General features: G+C 47.1%; 2 non-coding genes across 2 annotated transcripts; both read right to left on the reverse strand.

The window, feature by feature from the left end:
- Positions 1 to 8987: 8987 nt before the first annotated feature.
- LOC128635541 (U5 spliceosomal RNA) lies at positions 8988 to 9102 on the reverse strand. Its single transcript, XR_008398514.1, has one exon. It is a non-coding gene; the product is annotated as a U5 spliceosomal RNA (small nuclear RNA).
- A 1931-nt stretch (positions 9103 to 11033) lies between these two features.
- Positions 11034 to 11150, reverse strand: LOC128635544 (U5 spliceosomal RNA). Its single transcript, XR_008398517.1, has one exon. It is a non-coding gene; the product is annotated as a U5 spliceosomal RNA (small nuclear RNA).
- Positions 11151 to 11617: the final 467 nt, after the last annotated feature.

Genomic DNA, 11617 nt, shown 5'->3' on the forward strand with positions numbered 1-11617 from the left:
TGTCACTTTTTTCTTTTTTTCATATTCACAGTGTACACAGTTTTTTTCTTTTCCTTCTCTGTTTACAGATAATTGGTTTTAAATAAATAAATAATTAAACTTAGATAAAACAATTTCTTATTTTAAAAACTGTTTAAAGGAAAAATAAATAAATACATCAATTGTGTGTAAAAAACCATGAATAAAAGTGTCCATAAAATCGTTTCGTTTTTAAATATGGTTAAATAAATCAATTGATTTATAAAAAACACATACATATCTTTATATAAAACACACAAAATAAAAAAACCACTCAAGCCTCCTCTCTTTTCCAAGATCGGGTGTGAGTCCTTACCAAGGGAGCCCATCTCACTGCTCTCCAGCCACGGCCAAGGCCCGTCACTTCCGGTGCCCGGAGGAGATCCTCTACCCTCCGGCTCGCTGCTCCCGTAGCCTTTGCAGGTGAGGGCGCATCTACGAGCGGCCAGGGTCGGTGGCGGCCGGGACCTTTCTCGTGCAACCCCGGCCCCCTCCTCCGAATGTCACCGCGCGGTACCCCTGCAGCGTGGACTTCGCCATCTGCTCGCTCGCGTGGAGGGGCACCGTCACGCGTTTCCCCACCAGCAGGTTTCTGGTGGTCCAGATGGCATCCTTCACGGCGTTGAGGGTGAGCCAGAGCGTGGTGAACCTCTGCGCCGTTAGGCCCTTCGAGCCTGGGCCCACCCCGAGGATGGCGAGCTTGTAGTCCATCTGGACCCCACCTGCCGACAGGCACGGGAAATACAGGGGGCCGGTCGTGGTCCACTGGTCCCGCGCGGCGCCGCACTCCCATAAGAGGTGTCGCACGGTCTCCGGCGCGTTGCATCCGGGTCGTGGGCAGATGGGGTTGGAGCCCATGCCCCGGGAGTGCATGACCGCCCTGACCGGGAGAATCTCATGGGCCACCATCCATGACAGGTCCTTGTGCCTGTTCTGAAGAGCAGGGTGGGCGGCGTTCCTCCAAACTTGTTTGGCCTCACTTAGAGCGAGGCCGGGGACTGGACTCACAGGTTCCCGATCCTGAATGAGAGAGAGAAGAGACCTGTGGTTAGTTAAAACAGAGACGACATCTCCTTCTGAAACATTTTTCTTTAAAAACTTCTTGATAAAATCATGCTCTTTTGTCAAATTAAAAGACACAGGCGTTTTGAGATCTACAGGTAAAATCTTTAGGCTTCGTAGGTACGACCCCATCCAGAAACGGGTCATGGCCGCTGTCTTGCTCTCTCTGGACGGGGCCACGGCGTACGCGATGTGGAGGGCGGTGAAACGGCTGCCTAAAAACAGGTGGGGGTCCGGGAGGCCTTTCCCGCCGTTTTCCGGTCTCTTCTTCACGACCTCCCTCTTCACTCTCTCCCACTTGGACCCCCAGATGAAGTAAAACACCGCCCTCTCCAGCTCTAAAAGAAAGTGTCGTGGGGGACTAAAAACAGAACACACCAGTAACATCAAAGGTAAAATTACTGCTTTAAAAATTAAAACTTTACCTTCCAACGTCATCTGTCTCAGTCCCCAAAAGCCCAGTTTCTGCCTGACTTTCCCTAACAAGTCGGCCCAGTTTCCCCGTCCTCCACCCTCTTTGTCAAATTTGACTCCTAAAATCCGTAAGTCGGTTTTAAAAACCAATTCCAGTCCGCCTGTGTCCACGTCACCCCACGGCCCGAAGAGCTGGGCCTCGGACTTGCTCCTGTTCAGCTTGGCGCCCGAGGCCCGACCGTACCAGTCAGTCAGGTCCATTGCTCTTCGCATGGATAAAACGTCTGTGGCTAAAAGGGTTACGTCGTCCATATATAAAACGCACGTCGCGGTCAGTCCACCCGTCCCAGGCACTTCGAGTCCTTTGATCCATTTATCCCTTCTCAAGATCTGTGCCAGTGGCTCGATGCAAGCCACATACAGGAGGGGAGATAAAGGACACCCCTGACGGACGCCACTGCGGATATTCACCGCTTTGGACACGTGCCCGTTAACCACCATTCTACTGACTATGCCCTTATATAGTAATCCCACCCAGGCTATGAACCTATCAGGGAACCCCATTTTGTCCAATACCTGTAGCAGGAACTGGTGCGAGACTCGGTCGAATGCTTTTTCGAAGTCTAGGTTCAGGACCGCTAGCCGGATGTTTCTGTCTCTCGCGTAACAGATGACGTCTCTGATCAGTACCAGGCTGTCGGTGATCTTCCTCCCTGGCACAGCGCATGCTTGATCTGGGTGGATCACGTCCTCTAAAACGGTCGACATACGTGCTGATAAAATCTTGCTAAAAAGTTTACAATCAAAGTTTAAAAGCGTGATCGGTCTCCAGTTCCTTAGGTCCGTCTTGTCGCCTTTCTTGTGAAGAAGCGACACTATCCCTGTTCTAAAGCTGTCTGGGAGTCTGTCCAAGGTCTCAAGTTCGTTAAAAACAGTGAATAAGTCATGTGCTAAAATGTCCCAGAAAGTCAGATAAAATTCCAGGGGGAGTCCATCCATTCCTGGGGACTTCCCCTTTTTAAAACCTTTTAAAGAATTTTGCATTTCTAAAAGCGTGAAATCCTGGGATAAAAGCACTGTTTCACTGTTTACCTTGTTGTCTAAAAAGGCTAAAACTTCCTCCAGGGTCTCTTTGTGTACAGATTTTTTCTTATACAGGTCGGTATAAAATTCTTCCACCCCACCTAAAATCTCCTCTGTTGATTTTAACTCCCTCCCTCCATCTTTTATTGCAGTGATTATACCTCCCCTTGAAACAATCTTTTTAAAAAAATATCTTGTACACTTTTCCCCTTCTTCAATCTCCCTCTCTCTGCTTCTTAAAATGACCCCCTTGCTTTGTATATCCGATAAAACACGCATTTCTTCTTTTACTGCTTTGATCTCTTCAGTAAAATCAATCCCACAGTTAAAAAGGTTAAAATATCTCTGCAGTCTTTTTTGCAGTCCCATCATGCACCTTTTTTCCCTGTTTTTCTTTTCCTTTCCTACATTCTTAAAAAATCTCTTTGTCCTTTCTTTTACCATCTCCCACCACTGTGCTCGTGATTCATAAAAGTCCTGGAGGGTCTGCCATTGGCTGAACTGCTCCCTATACTCTCTGACTACTTCTTTATCTTCTAACACCGAGCAGTTCAGCCTCCACAGCCCTCCTCCTACCGTCACACCAGTGGACAGTGACAGGGTGCAGGACAGCATCATGTGGTCTGAAAAGAAGAGAGGGGTCAGTGTAGCATCGGTCGGCGGGCAGTCCCGTGTAAAAACATAGTCGATCCGAGAGGCTCTGGTGCCATCACCACTGAACCAGGTGAAGCCCTCCTCTCTTTGATGCAAAGCTTTGAAACAGTCGACTAGTTTAAAATCTTTTACTAAGCCCTGAAGTAAAACCGATGTCTTATCTACCGTGCACTCCCCCACTACCCTTTTCCTGTCTTTAGCTGTTAAAATACAATTAAAATCCCCTGCTACAATTAAGGGGACCCTCCCTAGCATGTGGGACTGCAGATCTTCTAAAAGTTCATACCGTTAATTTTTTTCCGTAAAACCATACACATTAAGAATGGTAAAATCCCTATCTAAAAAAGTCAGATTGGCTAAAATTGCCCGGCCATCCCTCACCACTGTGCTGCCCTTCACCACAATATTGGGATTTTTTATTAAAATGGCGACACCATCACATTTATTAAAATTGGAACCACTCCACACGGAGGGTCCCGGTGTCCACATGTCTTCCCATTTCCTGTAACTGGATAAAAAGGGCAAAGCACACTCTTGTAATAAGATCACATCTGACTTAAAAGATTTTAAAAGGGATAATACACTCTGTGCTCTCAGGGTGGACCTCACACTTCTCACATTAATGGTAGAGATTGTGAGGGCCATGAGCAGTATGGTAAAAATAGGTATAAAACAGTATTAAAAACATGCAGAGACAACGTTAAAAACAAATTAGAGGCATATTATCTCTTGTGACACTTGCTCTTCCTTTATCCCAGTGGGACTGGGTTCAGGAGGGCAAGTGTCTGCTGCCTCACGGGCCGCGGAGGCAACCTCTCGCGGCTCCTTTGGCGAAGATGTTCTTAGCTGGGGGTGCAAGAAAGCAACCTCATTGGGGGGCTCTGAGGGCCACAAGCGGTTCAGGTCTTCCGAGGAAGAACTGTCCCGCCTATGCTCTGCCCTCAGTTTCTTCTCCTCTGTTACCAACAGAGGAGATCCCGCAGGTCTTTTCTGCACCTGAGCATTCGGGAGGGGACTGTCTGGCCCACTCTCCCCAGATACCACACTTAACTCTGAAACTGTCTCCATTGAGGAAGCCGTCCCTTCCTCCCCTTCCGCCATTTCCTGTACTTTATTTTGCGGGGAGGGGGGGGCTTCCTCCCTCTGGTTTGCTGACTCCACCCCTAAGGCCGCCCCACTTACCCGTATCTGCTCAGGCCCTGAAGCTGACGGGAGAGCTGGCTCTCCCGCCAAAACCACAGGGCCCGCCTCCTTCTCCGTTGTTTGCTCCGTTTGTTGCGTTTGTGGGGCGGCCATCTTGTTACCTTTCAACTTGTTGGCAAAGCTCTTAGGGCAATCTCTGTAGAGGTGGTTTGTCTCCCCACACAGATTGCACCGTCTGCCAATGGTGCACTCATCAAAAACGTGACCAATTTCTCTACATTTTCCACAAATGATTTCCTGGCACGCCTCGGCTAGATGTCCCATCCTCCCACACTTACGGCAGAGTTTGGGCATCCCTTGATAATGAATGTAGCCTCTGTTCTCTCCCAACATAATCATGGAAGGCAGATGTCTCAGGCCCTGGTAGCCCCCAGCATCTTCCCATTGTTTAATGGGAATCCGCCAGGAACAATTCCAGATGCCGTCCTCATCCAACACTTTGACTGGTTGTCCGCGAACAGTGCAAAATCTACCCAGCCATACGCAAATGTCATCCCCAGTCACCGTTTCATTAAACATCCTAACAATCACCGTTTTAAGTGAATTATCAGAAAGTTTCTCCACGGTGAACATGGAGAAATGGGTCTTACAACCATCAAACCGTTGCCAGAAATCATTAAGCAGAGATGCAATCCTAAAGCTAACGTCAAATCCTTTATTCAGGGGCAGAGTCACAAGACAGTTCAGTTCGTCCGGTTTAAAGCTAAGAGATTTCTGGATTAGCTTCCTGGAGAAATCAAGGCGTGACATCCCCAGGAGCTTTCCATCCACCTCTTTAAATAAAGAACGCACGCTGTGGTGCCTCCTCATGCTGGCACGAGCAGCCGACATTTTGGAGGCACCACTAACCTCTAAATAAATAAATAAATAAATAAATAAATAAATAAACTACAATAAATAAGTAAAACAAATAAAACTAAACGAAATAAATATTTTTGAAAACGAAAAAAAGTAAAGAAATATAAATAAATTAATGAATTTGTACTTACCTTGTCCCAGGTCCACTGGCTCGATGTTACATTCGCCAACCGAATCTGAAAATCACAGGTTCCGCACAAATTTTCTCTTTGAATGGTTCTGTCCAAAGCCGCGAAAAGACTGAGAACAACGGCCACCAAAGAGTCGATCGCAGTCTCTACCAATTGATCTTAGCCAAAAGGCCGAGAAGCGATAACCCGTTATGGCCTCTGGCCTAACGAGCACCAGCTGGCAGAGCCTCCACTCCTGGACGACATGCCTGACCACGCGCTTGAAGACCTTGCGCAGAGAGGATTGAGCAACTAGGCACCACGCCTAGACTGCATTTGGCGTGAGGGTCCCTCCTTCTCTGCACCAAAGCCTGAAACCAGGGTGGCCAAGAGGGACCATAAGCACGACCTACCCCATCCCCGTCCTGGGAACCCCCGACTGGCTCCTCCACATCTCCCCGTACAGTCGCCAAGCTTCCTGTCTCTCTCCTAACCATCTTATTCTGCCTAGGAAGCTGTGGAAAATGGAGCCCAGCTCCAGTCTTGGCTTCTGTGCTCGCAAACACTTTCCCCTCCACCTGCAAACTGCCCTTTTCCCCTCTGACACAACAAACCACGCAATCCACAATTTAAACAGATTTTTTTTTCTTCAGTCCATAGACAACATTTGTGATTTATAAATAAACTTGGATAAAACAAAGTTTTTTTGAAAATTGTTAAAAGAAAAAAGTGTGTATGTTGTCATAAAACCCATGAATGTAAGTGTCCATAAAATCATTTCCGTTGTTAAAAATGAATAAATAACCATATAAATATATAAAACAGACAAATCAAAAACCACTAAATTACTAAGTGTCCTCTCTTTTTCAAGACCGGGCGTAAGTCCCTGCCAAAGGTGCCCATCACATTGCTCTCCAGCCATGGCCCGTCACTTGCTGTGCCCAGCGGAGATCCTCTACCCTCCGGCTCGCTGCTGCCGTAGCCTTTGTAGTTGAGGGTGCATCTATGAACGGCCAGGGTCAGTGGGCAGATAGGATTAGGGCCCATGCCTTGGGAGTGCATAACTGCCCTGACCGGGAGAATCTCATGGGCCACCATCCATGACAAGTCCTTGTGCCTGTTCTGAAGAGCAGGGTGGGCGGCATTCCTCCAAACTTGTTTGGCCTCACTTAGAGTGAGGCCGGGGACTGGACTCACTGGTTGCCAATCCTGATCAAGAGAAAGAAGAGCCTTGTGGTTAGTTACAACAGAGACATCTGCTCCTTCTAAAAGGTTTTTCTTTAAAAACTTCTTTATAAAATCATGTTCTTTGCTCAGATTAAAAGACACTAGTGTTTTTAGGTCTGGTAAAATCTTTAGGCTTCGTTGGTAGGACCCCATGCAGAAGGGGTATTTAGGGGTCCTACCTCCTAAACTCCAATTAGGGGAACCCTCCCTAGCATGTGGGACTGCAGGTCTTCTAAAAGTTCATACCTTTTTCATTTTTTTCCGTAAAACCATACACATTAACAATAGTAAAATCCCTATCTAAAAAAGGTCAGATTGGCTAAAAGTGCCCGCCCATCCCTCACCACTGTGCTGCCCTTAGCCAAGATATTGGGATTTTTTTTATTAAAATAGCGACACCTTCACATTTATTAAAATTGGTACCACTCCACAATGAGGGTCCTGGGGTCCACAGGTCTTCCCATTTCCTGTAACTAGAAAAGAAGGGCAAAGCACACTCTTGCAATAAAATCACATCTGACTTAAAAGATTTAAAAAACAATAACACACTGTGCTCTCAGGGTGGACCTCACACTTCTCACATTGATTGTTGAGATTGTGAGGGTCATGAGCAGTATGGATAAAAAGGTATAAAACAGTGTTAAAAAACTTCCAGAGACAAACTTAAAATCATATTAAAGGCACATTATTTCTTGTGACACTTGCTCTTCCTTTATCCCAGTGGGCCTGGGTTCAGGAGGGCAAGTGTCTGCTACCTCACGGGCCGCAGAAACATCCTCTTGCGGCTCCTTTGGCAATGATGTTCTTAGCTAAAGAAGGAAACCTCATTTGGGGGCTCTGAGGGCCACAAACGGTTCAGATCTTCCGAGGAAGAACTGTCTCGCCGTTTTTCTGCCCTCAGTTTTTTCTCCTCTGTTACGAACAGAGGAGATCCCGCAGGTCTTTTCTGCACCTGAGCATTTGGGAGTGGATTGTCTGGCCCACTCTCCCCAGATACTAAACTTTATTTCTGAAACTGTCTGCATGGAGGAAGCAGTCCCTTCTTCCCCTTCCTCCATTTCCTGTCCTTTCTTTTCTGGGGATGGGGGGCTTCCTCCCTGTGGTTGTCTTACTCCGCCCCTAAGGCCGCCCCACTTCCTCATTTCTGCTGAAGTCCTGAGGCTGATGGCAGAATTGACTTTCCCGCCAAAACCACAGGGCCTGCCTCCTTCTCCATTGTTTGCACTGTTTGCTCTGTTTGTGGGGTGGCCATCTTGTTGCCCTTCAGTTTGTTGGCAAAACTTTTAGGGCAATCTCTGTAGAGGTGGTTTGTCTCCCCACACAGATTGCACCGTCTGCCAGTGGTGCACTCATCAAAAATGTGACCAATTTCTCTACATTTTCCACAAATTATTTCCTGGCAGGCCTCGGCTAGATGTCCCATTCTACCACACTTGCGGCAGAGTTTGGGCATCCCCTGGTAATGGATGTAGCCTCTGTTCCAACACTTTGACTGGTTGTCCGCGAACAGTGCAAAATCTACCCAGCCATACGCAAATTTCATCCCCAGTCACCGTTTCATTAAACATCCTAACAATCACCGTTTTAAGTGAATTATCAGAAAGTTTCTCCACGGTGAACATGGAGAAATGGGCCTTACAACAGTCAAACCGATGCCAGAAATCATTAAGCAGAGATGCAGTCCGAAAGCTAACGTCAAAACCTTTATTCAGGGGCAGAGTCACCAGACAGTTCAATTCTTCTGGTTTGAAATTCAGAGATTTTTGGATTAGCTTCCTGGAGAAATCAAGGCGTGACATCCCCAGGAGCCTTCCATCCACCTCTTTAAATAAAAAGCACACGCTATGGTGCCTCCTCATGCCGGCACGAGCAGCTGACATTTTGGAGGCACCACTAGCCTATAAATAAATAAATAAATAAAACAAACCTAAACAAAATAAATATTTTGAAAACGAAAAAAGAAGAAAAATAAATTGATGAATTTGTACTTACCCTTCTACAGGTCCACTGGCTTGCTGTTCCTTTCACCAACCGGCACTGAAGAAATAACAGGATCCGCACAAATTTTCTCTTTGAATGGTTTTGTTCAAAGCCACGAAAAAGCTGAGAAGAACAGCCACCAAAGAATCAATCGCAGTCTCTACCGTTTGATGCTAGCCAAAAGGCCGAGAAGCGATAACCCTTTATGGCCTCTGGCCTAACGAGCACCAGCTGGCAGAGCCTCCACTCCTGGACGACATGCCTGACCACGCGCTTGAAGACCTTGCGCAGAGAGGATTGAGCAACTAGGCACCACGCCCAACCGACCTTGCATCCCAAACTTCTTCCCTCTCTTACATTAAACTGTAAAACAAATACAGCCTTGCCACAACAAAGCCCACAAAAATAAGCTGAACTTGTCAACGTTCCTCTCCACGGAAATCTTTAGTAAAAGGCGAAAGACTTATGCGTGAATGAAGTGAAACCCGAGCTATACAGGAAGTCAGTCCAGGCCTCCGGAACTCCATCGGAGGCCTAGAAATCCGGTCTAGGGTAGGTTGGCTTGCGCCGGCCCCTTACACCTGCACAGCCTTGATGGCTACAGATGTAGGATTGGTCTAGAGTTGGATGTGGGCTGGTATATAGGTTCGAAATCGGTCCCCTCCCTTTTCCCATTAAGTATATCTGAAACCCTTGCGATTGAACCCTGTTCCGTTATTAGTTGAAAAAAACGTGAAAGAAAACCCAGTTTTCTGCAATAAACCCAAATACTGTTATTTAAGAATGGCAATACTGTCACCTGAAATATACACTTTCGAACCCCTCTTATAGTGAAAGCTACCTTTTCCCATGAGGAAGAAATCCCTTTCTTTTGTCATATGCAAATGCTTGCCTAACCTTTCCCTACTCATCCCCATGTCCCTTCCCCTCCATTCCCTTCAAAACCCCTGCCTAGACTGCATTTGGCGTGAGGGTCCCTCCTTCTCTGCACCAAAGCCTGAAACCAGGGTGGCCAACAGGGACCATAAGCCCGACGTACCCCATCCCCGTCCTGGGAACCCCCGACTAGCTCCTCCACACCTCCCTGTACAGTCGCCAAGCTTCCTGTCTCTCCCCTATCCATCTTATTCTGCCTAGGAAGCTGCAGAAAATGGAGCCCAGCACCAGCCTTGGCTTCTGTGCTCACAAACACTTTCCCCTCTGAGACAACTAACCACGCAATCTTGCATTGCCCTGGGTCCAAGGCTTCCAATCCCTCCCCAAACCTTACCAGGTTATCATTCAAGGGGACGTTGGGGAAGTTTCTCCACCACTCCTTCACTAGTCCTCAAAATACTTGTATGCAGGGACATTTCCAAAATTCATGCTCCACCGTCTCTTCGTGTCCTAACACTCCCAAAGCAATACAGGCATTCACTTACAGGGAGGTGGCCCAAGGTACATAACAGCTCTCTGCACCAGCTCTGTCCTCCCTCCCCAGATAAAATGAAAGACTGATCTTTCTAACCTGCCCCCCCAACAAGTGGGCATGGAAAAACATTGGCTATATGGATCAGCCTGTACAAGATGTCCATTTTTATTACAAGAGTTCAGCCGTTGATTGACAGCCTTCTGGTTTCCCATAGGGCAAGGCGCTGCTGTACCTTCAGCACACTGGCCTGATTCCTGGTGCCGCTGGCTGAATGGAAGAAATTAATGCCTAAGATCTTTATTCCATCCGGGCATACTGGGTAGCCACAACAAGCACTTGATGTACCCTGACAGGATCTGCATGACATAACCCTGGACTTCTCAGAGTTCACCAAAGCGCTTGAGGCCTGGCCCTGTGGAACTCCTCATTTGTTATAAAGAGAGTCAGGTCATCCGCGTAAACCGAGACTAAGGCTCTGCATCCCCCCCCCAGGGACATGGAACCCTGCCGGTCTTTGGTCTGCTTGCAGGCTAGCCACTAGCGGCTCAATTGCCAACATGTATAGCAGCGGGGAGAGCGGACACCCTTGTCTCACCCCACCCGCCTGCCTCACCGGCCTCAACAGAAAGATGTTGATGCAAACCCACCTCCTCATACAACAGCTTCACCACCCTTATAAACCTTGGCCCAAAACTCAACCTCTTGATCACAGCAAAAAGGAAAGCATGGCTAACCCGGTCAAATGCCTTTTCCTGGTCTAGGCTCAGCAAGGCCAAGGGCCGGCTTTGCTCCTTTGCCTTAGTTAAGACATCTCGTATTAGGCATAAATTTAGGGCACACGTCCGACCCTGCACACCGCATGTCTGGTCCGGGTGGATAATGAGACTCATCACTTTTCCCACCCTCAAAGTGATGGCCTTTGCCAGAATATTTTCTTTGCCAGACGATCAACCGACCTTGCATGCCAAAGCCAAACTTCTTCCCTCTCTTACATTAAACTGTAAAACAAATACAGCTTTGCCACAGCGAAGCCCACAAAAATACCAACTGAATTCGTCAACGTTCCTCTCCACGGAAACCTTTAGTAAAAGGCGAAAAATTTATGCGTGAACGAAAAGAAACCAGAGCTATAAGTGAAGTCAGCCCAGGCCTCCGAAACTCCATTGGAGGCCTACAAAGCCGGTCTAGGGTAGGTTGGCTTGCGCCGGCCCCTTACACCTGCATAGCCTTGATAGCTACAGATGTAGGAGTGGTCTAGAGCTAGATGTGGGCTATAGTTTGTATTAAAAGTTCCCTCCCTTTTTCATTAAGTACATCTGAAACCTTTCCGACTGACACCTGTTCCATTTTGTATAATTATTATTATTATTATTTTAAGTACCATGACTTTGTTTTTTTCCCCTACTTTTTTTCTCCTTCTTCTAACCCTATTTTGTATTTTAAAAAAAACTATTAGGCCCCCTCCCTTTTTCCATTAAGTACATCTGAAACCTTTTACGATTGACCCCTGTTCCATTTTGTACAATTGCTCAACTTGAACATTTATTTATTTATTTATTTATTTATTTATTTATTTCCTGTGGACCCTAGTGAGCTC

Source organism: Ictalurus punctatus, chromosome 19 (genome assembly GCF_001660625.3).
Source record: "Ictalurus punctatus breed USDA103 chromosome 19, Coco_2.0, whole genome shotgun sequence".
Lineage (NCBI taxonomy): Eukaryota > Metazoa > Chordata > Actinopteri > Siluriformes > Ictaluridae > Ictalurus > Ictalurus punctatus.